The sequence below is a fragment of the Hemiscyllium ocellatum genome, chromosome 36 (assembly GCF_020745735.1).
Source record: "Hemiscyllium ocellatum isolate sHemOce1 chromosome 36, sHemOce1.pat.X.cur, whole genome shotgun sequence".
Taxonomy (NCBI): Eukaryota; Metazoa; Chordata; class Chondrichthyes; order Orectolobiformes; family Hemiscylliidae; genus Hemiscyllium; species Hemiscyllium ocellatum.
The window spans coordinates 46,321,199-46,337,869 of NC_083436.1; the positions used below are offsets into that span (position 1 = coordinate 46,321,199).

The 16,671-nt window shown below is 42.2% G+C and overlaps 1 protein-coding gene across 5 annotated transcripts in view; it reads left to right on the forward strand.

Annotated features, from left to right (window-relative positions):
* The window catches only part of bdh2 (3-hydroxybutyrate dehydrogenase, type 2), a 166,528-nt gene that overhangs the window by 58,701 nt on the left and 91,156 nt on the right, over window positions 1–16,671 (forward strand). For 3 of the 5 annotated variants that reach the window (XR_009647079.1, XM_060851694.1, XM_060851697.1), the window contains exon 1: window positions 14,441–14,518. The exons of 1 other annotated variant lie outside the window; for it this stretch is intronic. The gene's annotated coding sequence lies outside the window, so the exon portion shown is untranslated. Of the gene's footprint in view, window positions 1–14,440; window positions 14,519–14,728; window positions 14,806–16,671 lie in introns of those variants that run through there. One more of the 5 variants, XM_060851696.1, reaches the window with a different exon arrangement.

Consider the following 16,671-nt stretch of genomic DNA (forward strand, 5'->3'; position numbering starts at 1 on the left):
CTCACCACCTGTCAACCCGCCGCGTCGCCTAGCGCAACGCACATGCGCGGGATGAGGGTCTGCCACCCGGGGTAACGCATGCGCAGCCTGGATGTGTGGGGGGGAGGCTGGTGAAACACTGCACATGCGTGTTGGTGGCCACTCGTCGCTCACCGCCCTCCAAAAGCAGATGTCCAAGAAGTACGCATGCTCGTCTAGTGAGGGGCGGTCTCATGTTGTCGTGGCGAGTACGCATGCGCGAATCTGGCCCTCCACAGAGTCGATGAGAGTTTGATGTGGGGGTACCGGTGTTGGGTGTGAGATGGACACAGTTAAAAACCTGGAGGAAGAACGCCTCATCTTCCGCCTCGGAACACTTCAACCCCAAGGCATCAATGTGGACTTCACCAGTTTCCTCATTTCCCCTTCCCCCACCTCACCCTAGTTCCAACCTTCCAGCTCAGCACTGTCCCCATGACCTGTCCCACCTGCCTAGCTCCCTTCCCACCTATCCACTCCACCCTCCTCCCTGACCTCTCACCTCCATCCCCACCCCCACTCTCCTATTGTACTCTATGCTACTTTCTTCCCACCCCCCTCTCATTTATCGCTCCACCCTGCAGGTTCCCTGCCTCTATTCCTTTTGCCGGAAATGTCGATTTTCCTGCTCCTTGGCTGCTGCCTGACCTGCTGTGCTTTCCCAGCACCGCTCTAATCTAGACACAGTTAAAAAGCACATGACACCAGGTTATAGTCCAATAGGTTTATTTTGAAGCCTAGATTACTGATTTGTATGTTCAATATATTGTTTCAGTTGCAAGACAGTGTAATCATTTGCTATAAATTCTGTGTCTTATGAACCCGCTTCACAACCACCTGATGGAGCAGTGCTCTGAAAGCTAGTGTTTCTAAATAAACCTGTTGGACTATTATCTGGTATTTTGTCATTTTTAACAAGAGAATCGTGAGTGAAAACCAAAAGGATGCTGTAAATCAGAAACAAAGACAGAAGTTGCTCGAAAAGTTCAGCAGGTCTGACATAATCTCTGAAGAGAAATCAGAGTTAACGTTCCTCAGAACAGTTCTGGGGAACGGTCACTTGACCTGAAATGTTAACTTTGATTTCTCTTCACAGATGCTGCCAGACCTGCTTCTGTTTTTGTGTGGTCACAAAGTTATAGTGTGGAAACAGACCCTTAAGTCCAAGCCGACCAAGGTTCCCAAACTAAATTAATCCCACCCGCCTTAGCTTAGTCCATAACCCTCCAAATCTTTCCTATTCATGAATGTATCTAAATGTCTTCTAACAACCCGCATCCACGAAACCACACGACCAGCTATCCTTAGTAGCCACACACACACAGACGACAAACAACATGAATTCGACTGGGACAACACTACTATTATAGCACAAGCCAAACAGAGAACAACCAGGGAATTCCTAGAGGCATGGCACTCGTATGTTGATTCTATCAACAAACACATCGACCTGGACCCAATATACCTGCTACTGCAGCGGACAGCAACTGACAACCGGAAGCAGCAGAGACAAGCCACTATAAATGCCGGAGGAAACATCACAGAAGCGCTTCACAGGAGGCTCCCAAGCACTGAGGATGTCACCTAGACAGGGGACGAAACGTTTGCAACAAAAACTCCCAGCTCGGCGAACAGAACCACAACAACGAGCACCCGAGCTACAAATCTTCTCCCAAACTTTGTCTTCTAAGCATTTTAACTGTTACTGCATTCATCACTTTCCCTGGCAATTCATTCCACACACAAACCACTCTCTCCAAAAAAGGTTGCCTGTCATGTCCATTTTAAATCTTTCTCCTCTCACCTTAATATGCCCCCTAGTTTAAACTCCCCCAACCTTGGGAAAAGATGTTGTCATTCACCTTATCTCTGTCCCTCATGATTTTATAAACCTCAAGATCACTCCTCAACCTTCTACACTCCAGTGAAAGAAGTCCTGTCTTTTTAGTCTATTTTATATCTCAAACCCTTGTCATTAAATAACAATTTAATATTTAGATACCTATTGAAAACACAGTGCAAAATTCAAAGGAACCATCACAGTAATGTGCTTGACTCTGAACTGCTCCCTGACATAGCCTGATAACTCCGCCAACTCCAAACGGACCCCACCACCAAGGATATATTTCCTTCCCCTCCCCTATCAGCATTCCGCAAGGACCACTCCCTTCGTGACTCCCTCGTCAGATCCACACCCCCCACCAACCCAACCTCCACCCCCGGCACCTTCCCCTGCAACCGCAGGAAATGTAAAACTTGCGCCCACACCTCCACACTCACTTCCCTCCAAGGCCCCAAGGGATCCTTCCATATCCGCCACAAGTTCACCTGTACCTCCACACACATCATCTATTGCATCCGCTGCACCCGATGTGGCCTCCTCTATATTGGTGACACAGGCCGCTTACTTGCGGAACGCTTCAGAGAACACCTCCGGGCCGCCCGAACCAACCAACCCAATCACCCCGTGGCTCAACACTTTAACTCTCCCTCCCACTCCACCGAGGACATGCAGGTCCTTGGACTCCTCCACCGGCAGAACACAACAACACGACGGCTGGAGGAGGAGCGCCTCATCTTCCGCCTGGGAACCCTCCAACCACAAGGTATGAATTCAGATTTCTCCAGTTTCCTCATTTCCCCTCCCCCCACCTTGTCTCAGTCGGTTCCCTCAACTCAGCACCGCCCTCCTAACCTGCAATCCTCTTCCTGACCTCTCCGCCCCCCCCCCACTCCGGCCTATCACCCTCACCTTGACCTCCTTCCACCTATCCCACCTCCATCGCCCCTCCCCCTAGTCCCTCCTCCCTACCTTTTATCTTAGCCTGCTTGGCTCTCTCTCTCTTATTCCTGATGAAGGGCTTATGCTCGAAACGTCGAATTCTCTATTCCTGAGATGCTGCCTGGCCTGCTGTGCTTTGACCAGCAACACATTTGCAGCTGATAAATCAATCAGTTCAAGGGAAATGATGGATAAACAATAAAAAAAACTCCCATTAAATATCATGGAGGAAGGAATAAAAAATGGTGGTGTTCTAGTCACTGGGTGGTATGGTGACTCGTGGTTAGCACTGCTGCCTCACAGCCCCATGGACCCATCTTCAATTTCAGCCTGGGTGACTATGTGGATTTTACATGTTCTCCCAGATGTGCATGCAAGGTGGATTAGCCCTAGTGAATGTGGGGTAGAACAGGGGTTTAAAGTGTAATGTTGATGAGGGGAATATGCTAGGCAGTCAGACAAGGGTCATATTGTGTTTAATCAGGAATATCTGGGAGCATAGGCCTGTGATTTGCATATCCTGCACCATGTGGGTAAATCTGAGATGATACCCCTGGTGGTTTAAATGACCACGTGTGCATGAGATACCTTTGGCAGGAGGAATTCAGAGCTATCAGTTTGATGTATTCTGAGAGATGATATCATGGATTTCGCATCCTGAGAGATCTGTAATACCCAAGGGATGTAATGTAAAGATTACTAACTGGCTAGAGTTAGAGAGAGAAAAATAGTAATGAAGATATTAAATAGGAAGAGTGAAAGAGAAGATAATGGAAGGAAATAATAGAAAGAAAATAGATAATGAAAGAAAGTACAAAAGAGGAAAATCTGGGATGTCAATGCCAAGAGGAAAAATGAACAACAAGGGGACTTAATACACACATTCTGGAACATCGATATACACATTGTAGAACATTGTTATCCAAATTCGAGAACACTGTGGGTAGCAGAAGCTCCAACCATATACTTTCTAATAAGCTTATATGTAGTGGTTTTGGCAGAGCACACGAAGGTTCTAATATTTTATCTGTGTTCTTGAATAGGGAAAATGATAGATTGAATAATTAGAATATTCTGCCTAACATGAGTTAGTGAGTAAGCTTCTAGTGTCTGTGACACAAGATAAAAATAATATTCCCTTTGGAAAATGAAAAGTAATTAGCAATAGCCAGCAGAGATTTGTAAAACGCAAAACACATTTGACACATTTAATCAAGGAAAAAAAGAATATGGCCATAAAGAAAAAGGAATGCATGTCACACAAGTGGGTTTTCAAAAAGCATTTAAAGTGTCACATAAGCTTTTCCTTTACAAGTATTAAATTCCCATTAAATGGGAATGTAATAACATGCGTTTAAACTTGATTTGAAGAAATAATGGTTAAGGAATTTAAAAAAAAGAAAAGAAACTGATGGAAATTCTCAGTGTGTGACATCTTAATTGGAGGAAGGAACAAAGTTAATTAATCAAGGTTGTGGCCTATCATCAGAAGATCTGAAGAGTTAGGACTTTTGTTGTGCAGTGATAGGGTCTCTATCCCTGGGGAGGAGAAAGTGAAGTCTGCAGATGTTGGAGATCAGAGCTGAAAATGTGTTGCTGGAAAAGCGCAGCAGGTCAGGCAGCATCCAAGGAACAGGAAATTCGACGTTTCGGGCATAAGCCCTTCATCAGGAATCTGAAGAAGGGCTTATGCCCGAAACGTCAAATTTCCTGTTCCTTGGATGCTGCCTGACCTGCTGCGCTTTTCCAGCAACACATTTTCAGCTTTCGTCTCTATCCCTGGACCAGGGCTCGAGTTCCAACTGTTTCAGAGGTGTGCAATAACGTTCCTGAACAGTATAATCAGAAAATATCTTAAACCTGTGTTGAATACTAGTTTTCTCTCCACAGATGTTGCCAGACTTGCTAAATATACTGTATCCAGTTTATTTCCTGTTTATGTTAATGGATTTTTTTTTTGCAGAGCCCTCCAACATTGGCTGATGATCTCTTTCAAATCCATACGTAGAAGTCACAGTGTGGAAACAGGTCTTACGGACAAAGTAGCTCATGCTGATATCTTCCATCCAAATAGTTCTAATCACATTTACATACCTGATCTGCATATCCCTTCAACCATTTTTTCTCACCTACTCAATCTAATCATGAATGTTGGTGCAAGAGTTCTTAAACCAAGTAGAATAGCTGAAATTAAATAGATTGCAAATATTTTAATTATTAAAACAGCTAATTGTATTCTGGACAGAGATACCTGGATATGCAGGTGTGAGATGATGCCAATGCAAACTTTAATTGTTGGTCTGGTATATGTCTGAGAAATCATAGGGAGTGTGGAGATAGAAAGGGCTCTCTGTACTGAATATCAAAATGATTAGGGCAGAAGTAGTCACTCATGGATTGAAGAATGTCTGAGGAACAATAAATCGATCATAACACAAGTGGAGGTGAAAGAATCCCATTGTTCATGTCATTGATATACATATTAACACCGACTACATGTGGTAGAAACAACCTTATCTGTTAATTTTACATAAGCTTTACATGATTAGCCATAAAAGACAAACATACAGGACATAATACAAGTCTTGCTTGTTGTGATTTATATATGTATTAGTAATGTTTAATTTACAGTTTGGATTTTGAACTAGTGACATGTGGATTTGCAGTGTAATGATTAACTTGCAAATATTTCTGTAGCTATATTGATTTCTTAAAAAACATAGTACGAGAGAAAGACTTCCTAAAGAGTAGTTTTCTTCTGTTGGTGAGTTTACAAGTGGATAGAGTAAACAGTTGTGCTTGTCTATAGATAGATCCAGAGATCACCTTTTTTTTGGCTTAGGGAAAACAGCCATTGCTTGACGAACAATTTCAGGTTTGCAGAAGTCTTGACTGAAGCTTAATGTGTAAGACAGTTGCTCCTAGAGAAATGGGATAATTTCGAATATTAAAAATAGATTGCCTCAGTGCAAGCAGATTATTTGAAGGTATCAGACCAGAACTATTTTGGTTTAAACCCTGAAGGGCTTATTTGAAGCTGAGAAAGTCAAAACTCAGTTGTATGGAGACTCAAATCTAAAGAGGCCACATGATTCTTAAGACAGGGAATTGAAGCCACAGTTAAATTAGGTCCTATAGAGATGTTATAAAAGGTAATCACTTCTGAAGAAGAGTCGCTGGACCCGAAACGTTAACTCTGCTTTCTTCCCACAGATGCTGCTAGATCTGTTGAGTTTCACCACTAATTTCTGTTTGGAGGGAAACTTGCAGGTGGTGGTGTTCAACAGCATTTTTTGCTTGTGTCTTATTGAAAGATGGTCTCGTTAAAAGAGAAAAAAAACTGAATTTGATCCATTAAGATTTCAGTCTAGAATATGAATTAGGTGTCACAATACTTGTGAGTAATGTTAGTCATGGTCTCCTGACCACTCTATGTAATAGCTTAAACTTGCATAATCATCAATAAAGATCATGAGTTTCATATCCACATGCCTGTATCATAAGAAAAGGATATTGAATGTGCATACCCAATCTTGCTGATACGATATGCTGAAGACCTGATTCAGAGAAGGACAAAAAAAGACACATATACACAGGCACATATAACCAGAAAACAAATAATGTTTGCAGAGAATCACAAATAAATATTTATATAGAAATAGAGAAAAATAGATCAGTGAAAACATAGGAACAAAGTTAGATATGAAGAGACTGATAAAGACAAGAAATAAATTGAGGATAATTATGCAGACAGAAATAGAACGAATGCAGAAAAATATAAAATAAAGATAAAAGTAGATGCAAGTACTGATGCAAAACATGGAATACAGCTTACAACAACATTGAAAGGCACAGTCCTAACCATAGAATGAATGCCAAGAAAAGAAAAAAAGAGTGAACACTCAAATCTAGCTACAGGTCTTGAAATAACTCCACAAAGTCTGGTGTCCTGTCATCAAGTCACCTTTTACTTACACATTAAGAATTATTGGCTGTAATACTGCTTCATACAGAGTCAGGCATTAGTGTTATTAGCTCTGAAACTCATCCTTTTTATATGTCAGCTCTCTGGGGATTGGACCAGATTGACAACCTCAGTTAGAGAACTCATATTCTAAGAGGTTCAGCTGGCTGATCTTGTTACAATCATTATTTCCTAATTCAAGAAAAATACAAATGCACAACATTCTCTTTGGGACCTTGCTGCGCACACACTTTGTAGGGCATTTACAGCAACTATGTCTTGCATTTATTACACAGTAAAATGATCCAAGGAACATTCATAACAGTGACTGCTTTTCAAAGGTAACATTTTTAAAGTGGCTCTTAAAGACGCCTTCACCTTCATAGAGAAATAAGTAATATACAAGGAATTAAAATTCAGGGATTGACATAATAAATATAAAAACAGAAACAGAACAATGCCTAAAAAGAACAGAGGACAAGAAAGGGACATCAGTTCAGAAACAGAGATAAGGAGAAAGAGAAAGAAAAATAATGGGGAAAATGCAGAAGGAGAAAAGCATAGGCATAAATGGAGAGGAAAAGCAAGCAAAGTCAGTAATGAATACAAAGAAAAATAAATATATCAGGTCCATTTTGTGATCAAACTCTAGAGCTCTCTCACCCGACGTTCTGTATACTCAAACACGGGAGCTTGGTTTACTGGATATTATCATCTTATCTCATAAATTGTATTTATATAACCTCAAATAAAAGAGAAAATGTTGGAAAAATTCAGGTTTGAAGGTAAGGTCACAGATTTTGCAATGTATGCAGAATCTTCTGCTTTCACTGGTAGTGAGCTTGGAAGTAGGAGGGCACATAATTAGGGAGGATGGTGTTGTGTCATATCTAATCATTGTCACCTTTCTGCCTCTGTCTGAATTAAATTCTGGGCAAGAAAGTTCATGGTCAAGCTTCTTGCCTTGCCATCAATTGAGGGCCAAGTGGCTAATCAATGGATTACTGCTATAGGCAGGCCTGTTGCTATGCAGCATGCTCATTACTTTCACAGAATGGACGAGTCACTTAAATCGATAGCACTGTGCCTGATCCAGGAACAGGACATCAGGAAGAGGGCCACTGAAAGCCATTGATTGACCCTTACTACTGAGTCCCTAATACCCTCCCTCCCGCACCCTTATCCAAGACAACCTTTTGAAACACCTCCAAGCTCACATTACTTACTTGTCATCTTGGTGGCTTTGCAATCATTGCACTCTGGTCAGTGTTTTTCCTGTAGCAGCTACAGCCTCCATAATGGCATTGTTGAGCACAATAACTGCTGGCCTCTAATTAATCAATAGTTCTTAGGAGGTGAGACTCCTATCTCACCGGGTTTTAATTCTCTTGGAAGACCCACCAGCAGCCTCCACTCACTGACTGGCTTGTGATTCAGTCTGCTTTCCTGTGGAAAAAGTTAAAAATCACACAACACCAAGTTATAGTCTAACAGGTTTATTTGGAAGTATAGCTTTCAGCGCACTGCTCCTTCTTCAGGTAACTCATTACCTGACAAAGGAGCAGCACTCTGAAAGATGTACTTCCAAATAAATCTGTTGGACTATAACCTGGTGTTGTGCGATATTCAACTTTGTCCACCCCAGTCCAACACTGGCTCCTCCATATCATTCCTGTGGAAAGGTTATCTGGTTTCTCATTGGCTGTCCATTCGATATGCAAGATTCCTGACACTTCAACAGGCTCCTGCCTATGAACTTTCTTTGCTTCTTCTCCAAAATTGCTTGACATTGAGTATTTTCAGCAGTTTCTATTTTTATTTTAGCTTTCCAGCATCCATGCTATTTTGCTTTTGATTTAATAATCTCCCTGCATTTCTGGCATCTTGAATAGTTTCTTCATGTTTACTCTATCCAGTCCCTCTTGATTTTGAATACTTTATTAGATCTCCTCAAAAGAGAAAATTCACCTTCTCCAATTTATTGTCTTAATTGAAGTCCTTCACCCTGGAGTAATGCACATAAATCATTTTTATCCTCTCCAGTGCATTCATATTGTTTTCTAAAGATTAAAGTGTAGTGTCCAGAATTGGATGTGTTTCTCCAGTTCAGCCTGCATCAGTGTGTATAAATGTTTGCCATAACCTCTTTGCTTTTGTAGTATATGCTTTCTTTATAAAGCACAGAATTCTATTTGTCCTACTAATCACTTTCTTCCCGTTCGTGATTTATGCATGTAAATCACATATTTTTCCACATTATCTTTTGTTTCTGTGCCCATTTTAGAATTGTACCCTCTCATAATGTCTCTCCCTACCAAAAAAGCATCATTTTGCAGCTCCCCAAATTAAATTTTACCTGATATAGAGTCACAGACATGTACAGCATGGAAACAGATCCTTTGGTCCAATCTGTCCATACTGACCAGATATCCCAACCCAATCCAGTCCAATCTACCAGCACCCGGCCCATATCCCTCCAAACCCATCCTATTCATATACCCATCCAAATGCCTCTTAAATGTTGCAATTGTACCAGTCTCCACCACTTCCTCTGGCAGCTCATTCCATACCCGTACTACCCTCTGTGTGAAAAAGTTGCCCCTTAGGTCTCTTTTATATCTCACCCTAAACCTATGCCCTCTAGTTCTGGATCATCTCTTTCTTATTTCTCAGTACCACCCAAATAACTTCCCTGAATGTATTTCCGGGAATATCCTCCCTCAGCACATATGTATGTCTATTTCCAGTAACTCTAATTTGTCTACAATTTGAGGTCTATTACTATCACCCTAAAAATCAGAACACTTCCAGGTTTTGTGACCTCTGTAAATTTTGAAACTGTGCCCAAGTACTAGGCCATTGATACAGTTCAAGTAAAACAGAGGTCTGGACACTTTGCATTCGTATGTTATTTATCCTTTACACCCTGAGCTTTAATTTCACTGATAAACCAATTACATGGCATTTTATCAAAGAGGTTGATGAGTAATGAGTTTTATGTGGGCTTCCAAAGGCTTTTGATAAAGTGCTCCTTCAAAGTTGAAGTCAGATTAGTTAAATATGATTTGCTTTTAATAAATCCCCACTGACTTTCCTTAATCAACCCACATCTGTCACATTACTGTTAATTTTGTCTTAATTTTCTTTCTAAATGTTTTCCCACCAGTGTGCTAAAACTGGCAAGCTGGCAATGTAAGGCTTGCTCTTATAACCTTTACAAACTTTGAGTTCTCGAATCCTTTGACATTCTGAGGAAAGTGAAAAATGTATGGTAAGTAAACATGTAATTCCAAATAAACATGTTGGACTATAACCTGGTATTGTGTGATTTTTAACTTTGTACACCCCAGTCCAACACTGGCACCTCCAAATCATGACTACTATCGACACCCTTATTCTGAGACTGTCCCACCCTGGGGAAACATCACTTGCATCTATTCTGTCCAGTCCTGCATTAATTTTGTAAGTTTCAATGAGGTCACCTCTTGTTATTCTAAACTGTTGGAGACTTCAGGCCTAGTCTCTTCCATATCTCCTCAGTATAATCCCAGCATCTCAGGAATTAGTTTGGTAAATCTCTGCTGCTCTCCCACTATGGAAAGGGTGTCCTTTCTTAAGTAAGGGAAACAGAACTGCATACAATTCTATAAGTGCATTCTCAGCAAGCTTCTATATAATTGAAGCACAAGATCTTTACTTCTGTTCTTAAACCCTGTTGTGATGTAGGCCAATGTGCCATTTGTCTTCCTAACTGCTTGCTGTGCTTGGGTGTTAGCTTTCAGCGATTTATGGTCAAGGACACCCAAGTCAGTTTGGACATCAACACTTCCCAAACTGTCAACATTTAAGACATACACTTAATGGCAAGGTCCTTAAGAGTATTGCTGAGCAAAGAGACCTTGGAGTGCGGGTTCATAGGTCCTTGAAAGTGGAGTTGCAGGTAGATAGGATCGTGAAGAAGGCATTTGGTATGCTTTCTTTTATTGGTCAGAGTATTAAGTACAAGAGTTACAGAGTCGTAGAGTCATAGAGATGTACAGCATGGAAACAGACCCTTCGTTCCAACCTGTCCATGCCGACCAGATATCCCAACCCAATCTAGTCCCACCTGCCAGCACCCGGCCCATATCGCTCCAAACCCTTCCTATTCATATACCCATCCAAATGCCTCTTAAATGTTGCAATTGTACCAGCCTCCACCACTTCCTCTGGCAGTCATTCCATACACGTACCACCCTCTGCGTGAAAAAGATGCCCCTTAGGTCTCTTTAATATCTTTCCCCTCTCACCCTAAACTTATGCCCTCTAGTTCTGGACTCCCCGACCCCAGGGAAAAGACTTTGTCTATTTATCCTATCCATGCCCCTCATAATTTTGTAAACCTCTATGAGGTTACCCCTCAGCCTCCGACGCTCCAGGGAAAACAGCCCCAGCCTGTTCAGCCTCTCCCTGTAGCTCAAACCTCCAACCCTGGCAACATCCTTGTAAATCTTTTCTGAACCCTTTCAAGTTTCACAACATCTTTACGATAGATTGGGTTGGGATATCTGGTCGGCATGGACGGGTTGGACTGAAGGGCCTGTTTCCATGCTGTACATCTCTATGACTTTATAACCCTATGCTCCTCCTTTCAAAGTGGATTAACTCACACGAAGCCACATTATATTTCATCTGCTACATTCAGGTTGTCAAATTCCCTTGAAACATGTTTGCACATCATCCTCACCTAGTTTTGCATCATCTGCAAACTTGGAAATATCTACGTTGATGTAAATTAGAATCATGAGAAAGTGAGGACTGCAAATACTGGAGATCAGAGTCAAAAAGTGTGACGCTGGAAAAGCACAGCCGGTCAAGCAGCATCCGAGGGGCATGAGGGTCCACGTTTCAGGCATACACCCTTCATCAGGAATGTGGGGTGGCTGGGCTGTGAGGGAAGGGGGCTGAGAGACAAATAGGAGAGGGGTGGGGTTGGGGGAAAGGTAGCTTGAAAGGCAATAGGTAGATGCAGGTGTGGGGGAGGTGATGGTTATATGTCAGAGCAGCAGGTTGGGTGGATAAATAGGAAGGAAAATGGACAGGTTGGAGTTGGAGGGGCTGATTTGGAGGGTTGGAGCTGGGACGAAGTGGGGGAAGGGGAAATGAAGATACTGGTAAAATTGACATTGATACCAGGTGGTTGGAGGATCCCAAGGTGGAAGCTGATGTGTTTTTGCTCCTGGCGCGGATGACTAGCATATGGTGGTGGAGGAGACATGTGGCAGAGTGGATGGGGGAGTTGGAGTGGTCAGCCACAGGGTGGTGGGGTTGTTGGGTACTTGTCCCAGAGATGTTCCCTGAAATGTTTCATGAGTTGGCATCCTGTCTCCCCAATGTAAAGGAGCCTCGTTCACAGTAGATAAGGTGTTTAGATGTGTAGGAAAATCTCTGCTGGATGTGGAAGGATTCTTTAGGGGCCTTAGACAGAGGTGAGGGGGGAGGTTTTACACTTCTTGTGGTGACAGGCGAAGAGGCTAAGAGTGGAGGGTGGGTTAGTGGGGAATGTGGACCTGACGAGGGAGTTGCGGAGGGAATGGTCTCTGTGGAATGCTGATAGGGATGGGGAGGGAAACATATCTCTGGTGGTGGGGTCTGTTTGTCGGTGGCAGAAATGGCAGAGGATGATGCGATGTATCTAGAGGTTGATGGTGTGGAAGGTAAGGTCCAGGGAGTTTTGTCCTTGTCGCGGTTGGGGGGTGGGGTTCAAGGGCAGAGATGCAGCTAGTGGAGGAGATGTGCTGGGGGGGAAACACATGGGAGGGAAAATTGCAGTCCTTGAAGAAGAAGACCATCTGGGATGTTCTGGTGTGGAATTGGTCCTCCTGGAAGCAGATGCAGCAGAGGCAGAGGAATTGGGAGGAAGGTGTAGTATTTTTAGAGGAGGGGAGGTGGGAGGTGGTGTAGTCCAGGTAGTTGTGGGAGTTGGTGGATTTGCAGTAGATGCCTGTGTTGAGTCAGTCATCAGAAATGGAGATGGAGAGGTCGAGGAAGGGGAGGGAAGTGTCGGAGGTGGTTAAGGTGAACTTGAATCATACAGTCAAAGAATTATTTACAAGTCTGACAGAGGCCATTCAGCCTTTCAAATCCAAGAAGGCTGTCACAGAGCAATCCAGACAGTCCAACTTCCACACTTGATCCTAGTATCCGTGCAGGTTTGCTTTTCTGCTTTACCACCCCATAGAAATGAATACTGGTGCTATGTTGTATTTTTCTTAAAATGGCCTAATTAACTTGCATTACTAGATTTAATGACTTGTAAGCCCAGGTCTCTGTTTCTCTATCTTATTGAGACGTATACATTTTGTATGTGCCCTCGAGCCACCAATTTGTACCAGCTGATATTTATTGATGTTGAAGTTCATTTGGCAATTACATATCTAATCTATTATTGCCTTCCTGTATCAGACACTGTTATTCTATGCATTAGCTACAGGCCCCAATTTATTTCCCATTGTCCACACATTTTGAAATAACATTACCAATTCCAGAATCCAAATTGTCAGTAAGAATTGGGACTAACAGTCCCAGTGCCAATATCTGTAGAACACAGTTTATCAAACTGAATAACTAATATCAAAACCCATAAGCCTGTTTTCTGTTCTGTAGCCTGCTAATCATACATTCTGCTATTTGGCCCAATTTCCCCATTTCTGTCTTTTGTCCAAAATCTACCACATGGTACTAATCAAATATTTTTAGTTATATCCAAAAGTGTTCTTTTTCAAAGACATTTTGGAAATACAATTTATTCCAACAGTTGTATCTCGCTCACTGACTCAGTCTACCAATCTGAGAATGACCGATTTATTCTTTTCTCTGCTTTCTGCCTCAGTTCATGCCAGAACATCATTCCATATCCCATATATATCATTCCATATCCCATATATATCATTCCATATCCCATATATATCATTTCATATCCCAGTATGTCATATATATCCATATCCCATATATATCATTTCATATCCCAGTATGTCATATATATCCATATCCCATATATATCATTCCATATCCCATATACGTAATTCTATATCCCAGAATATCATTCCATATCCATTATGCTCCAAAGTTGTTTCATTTTAAAAGAACTTAACAGAAGCCTGAAAATCTAAATACAGCAAACCGGCTGGTATCATCTGTTTGGCTAGTGACATCCTCAAAACACCAACAGGTTTGTCAAAATTGAATGCGTACGTAGATGATTTTGTTTAAGTGTCTAGGGGAATTGAATTAATGATTCAAAGATCAGGTTGACCTGCTGCGCTTTTCCAGCAACACATTTTCAGCTCTGATCTCCAGCATCTGCAGACCTCACTTTCTCCTTGAGGCAGAATGGCCCCGGTTTATACTGTACGATGAATATGAAAGTTATTTGGGAAAGGCAAAAGGATATAACATTGACCTTCCGTTTTTAAATAGCGCCTGTCTTATTGGTCAGGAACTGAAACGAATTTTCATTTTGTGGCTGTTGTGGGTCTGTCTCTCCCAGCCAGCGCTTTCTGCAGAAGCAGCGGACTTTGACAGCACAGATTCTGTTGAATGAGTCTGTGTAAAACATACAGAATGTCTGAGGGCGGATGTAGGCGCAAGGATAGGTGGGTTCTGTAGTTTATAGAAATCTACTCCCTCATCAAACCCACGTACAAATTCCACGTTAGCGCCGTAGTTCTTGAGGGAAGAAAGTTGGAAAATTGAATTACCCCCCAGAGCGTACGGTAAGGAATGGGAAAATTATTCACTTCTCTGGAAACCTCGGGTTCTGTTGAAAAGAGTAACCACCCTTAATTATAAATTAAATTATAGCAAATGTCGGCTTTCCAGTCTTTTGTTTTCTAGCGCCATCGTGTTGATTGCAAAGTCTGGGGAGTGTTGAGGGCAGAGCGCAGCATTTAGCGCTGTATCCTTTGGCCAAGTGAATTACTGTGGACGCTAACACGGTCGCGCATATGTCTCTTCCCAAGACTTAAGGCCCAGGTATTCACCACGGCAGAAACTCCGGCAGGTACCTCCCGACTGACATTCAAGTGGCTTTTAACGTTGAGAAAATTACACATGAATTTACCTAAAGTGTGTAAATTCATTGGAATAATCAAACAATGTAGAATATAAATGTTTGTTTCTGTAAGAGATTATCGAATGCACTTTTATCTATTTTTTTAAAAAGCCCCCTTCTTAAAACAATGACCCTCATCAGCAGAATAACTTTATTTCAGTATGGAAATCCTGAGGTTTGCCTGTGGTGAATGGTGGATAACCTTGGTTGGAGGGGACAGGATAGGAGCGAATGACTACAGATGTGGACCATATGCTGGAGATCAAAGAGGCTCAGGCAGCATCCAGAGAGAGAGAGAGGAAGATAACGTTTCGAGTCTAGATCATCTAGACTCTTCATGAGAGCTGACATGAAGTGTGGAGGGAGCAGCATTTGTAATGTGGTTGGTGGCTGGGTGTAAAAGGTGGTTGGTTACAGATATAGATTGGCAGGAGTTGGTATTACAGGAGCTATGAAAGGACAAGGGAAGTGGATACAAGGGCATAATTAGCATGGAGCTATAAAATGCCAGTGTGGTTCGGGTTATAAGGAGCTATGGGTGGATAAGGGGGCCATGGGGGAAAGGATTAGATTACTTACTTACAGTGTGGGAACAGGCCCTTCACCCCAACAAGTCCACACCGACCCGCCGAAGCACAACCCACCCAGACCCATTCCCCTACATTTACCCCTTCACCAAACACTACAGGCAATTTAGCATGGCCAATTCACCTAACCTGGACTGTGGGAGGAAACCGGAGCACCCGGAGGAAACCCACGCAGGCACTGGGAGAATGTGCAAACTCCACACAGTCGCCTGAGGTGGGAATTGAATCCAGGTCTCTGATGCTATGAGGCAGCAGTGCTAATCACCGTGCCGCCCAAGGAGGTTATACGGTGGCATGGATGTGATGTGGGGATAGTGGGAGGAGTGAAGCTGGAGAGTTGTTTTGGTTCTTATTAAACTGCAGCAGTCTCCGAGCATAGAGAGGCAGACATTACACTGAGCTCACATCCACAGAGTGTAGCTTCCATCCATTTTTGCCAGAGGGTCTCCCAGGCAATCCCACTACCCCAACACAAAGAAAATTCCCACTTCAGTTGAGTTTCTCCTGGATCACATTAGCAGGACTGGGGAATGTCCCATCTCTGTGCTCCTAATCTGGGAACAAAATCAGGCTCTTATGTTAAACTGACGTGGAGAATATGGGTGAGGTTTAGGTATTGTCTTTTTTTCAGGGACACTGGCACTGACAAAAACATTCAGTTATGTCTTTAACTAGGAGGAGATTCCAGGGATGTGGCAATCTGTTGCCCTGTTGCTGATTTCATATTAACAGCTGAACTTTCTATCGTGTGACCCTTTGCATTTTTCCTATACTGTATTGTCATTCATTAAAACAGAGGTTTGTAGAAAATCTACTGATAGTGATTGTGTCTTATTATATTTAGAAAGTGGTATGAGCGGTGTAACTTTATTGTAAAATTAGTTACTTTCAGTAATCAACACATGATTAAAACAAAGTTTAGAACATTTGAATTTTATTTATGATTAATCTGAACAAAAATTCAAGCGACAATGGATTGTTAAATACTGAGGTATGTTCCATTAAAGATTTAAAATGAGACTGAAATAGATTGGAGGAAGCTGATACAATACTTCAGATGGCGTGTCAAGTTACACTGATTCAGGGACTAAGGGTACAGCCTGGACTATTGTGTCTAGTTCTGGAAGAATTTGAGGATGAAAAGTAGTCATGACAACAGCTTCAAGGATGAAAATCTTTAAGTTATTGGATAGACTGTAGAAGCTGGGACTGTTCCCATGAGAAACAG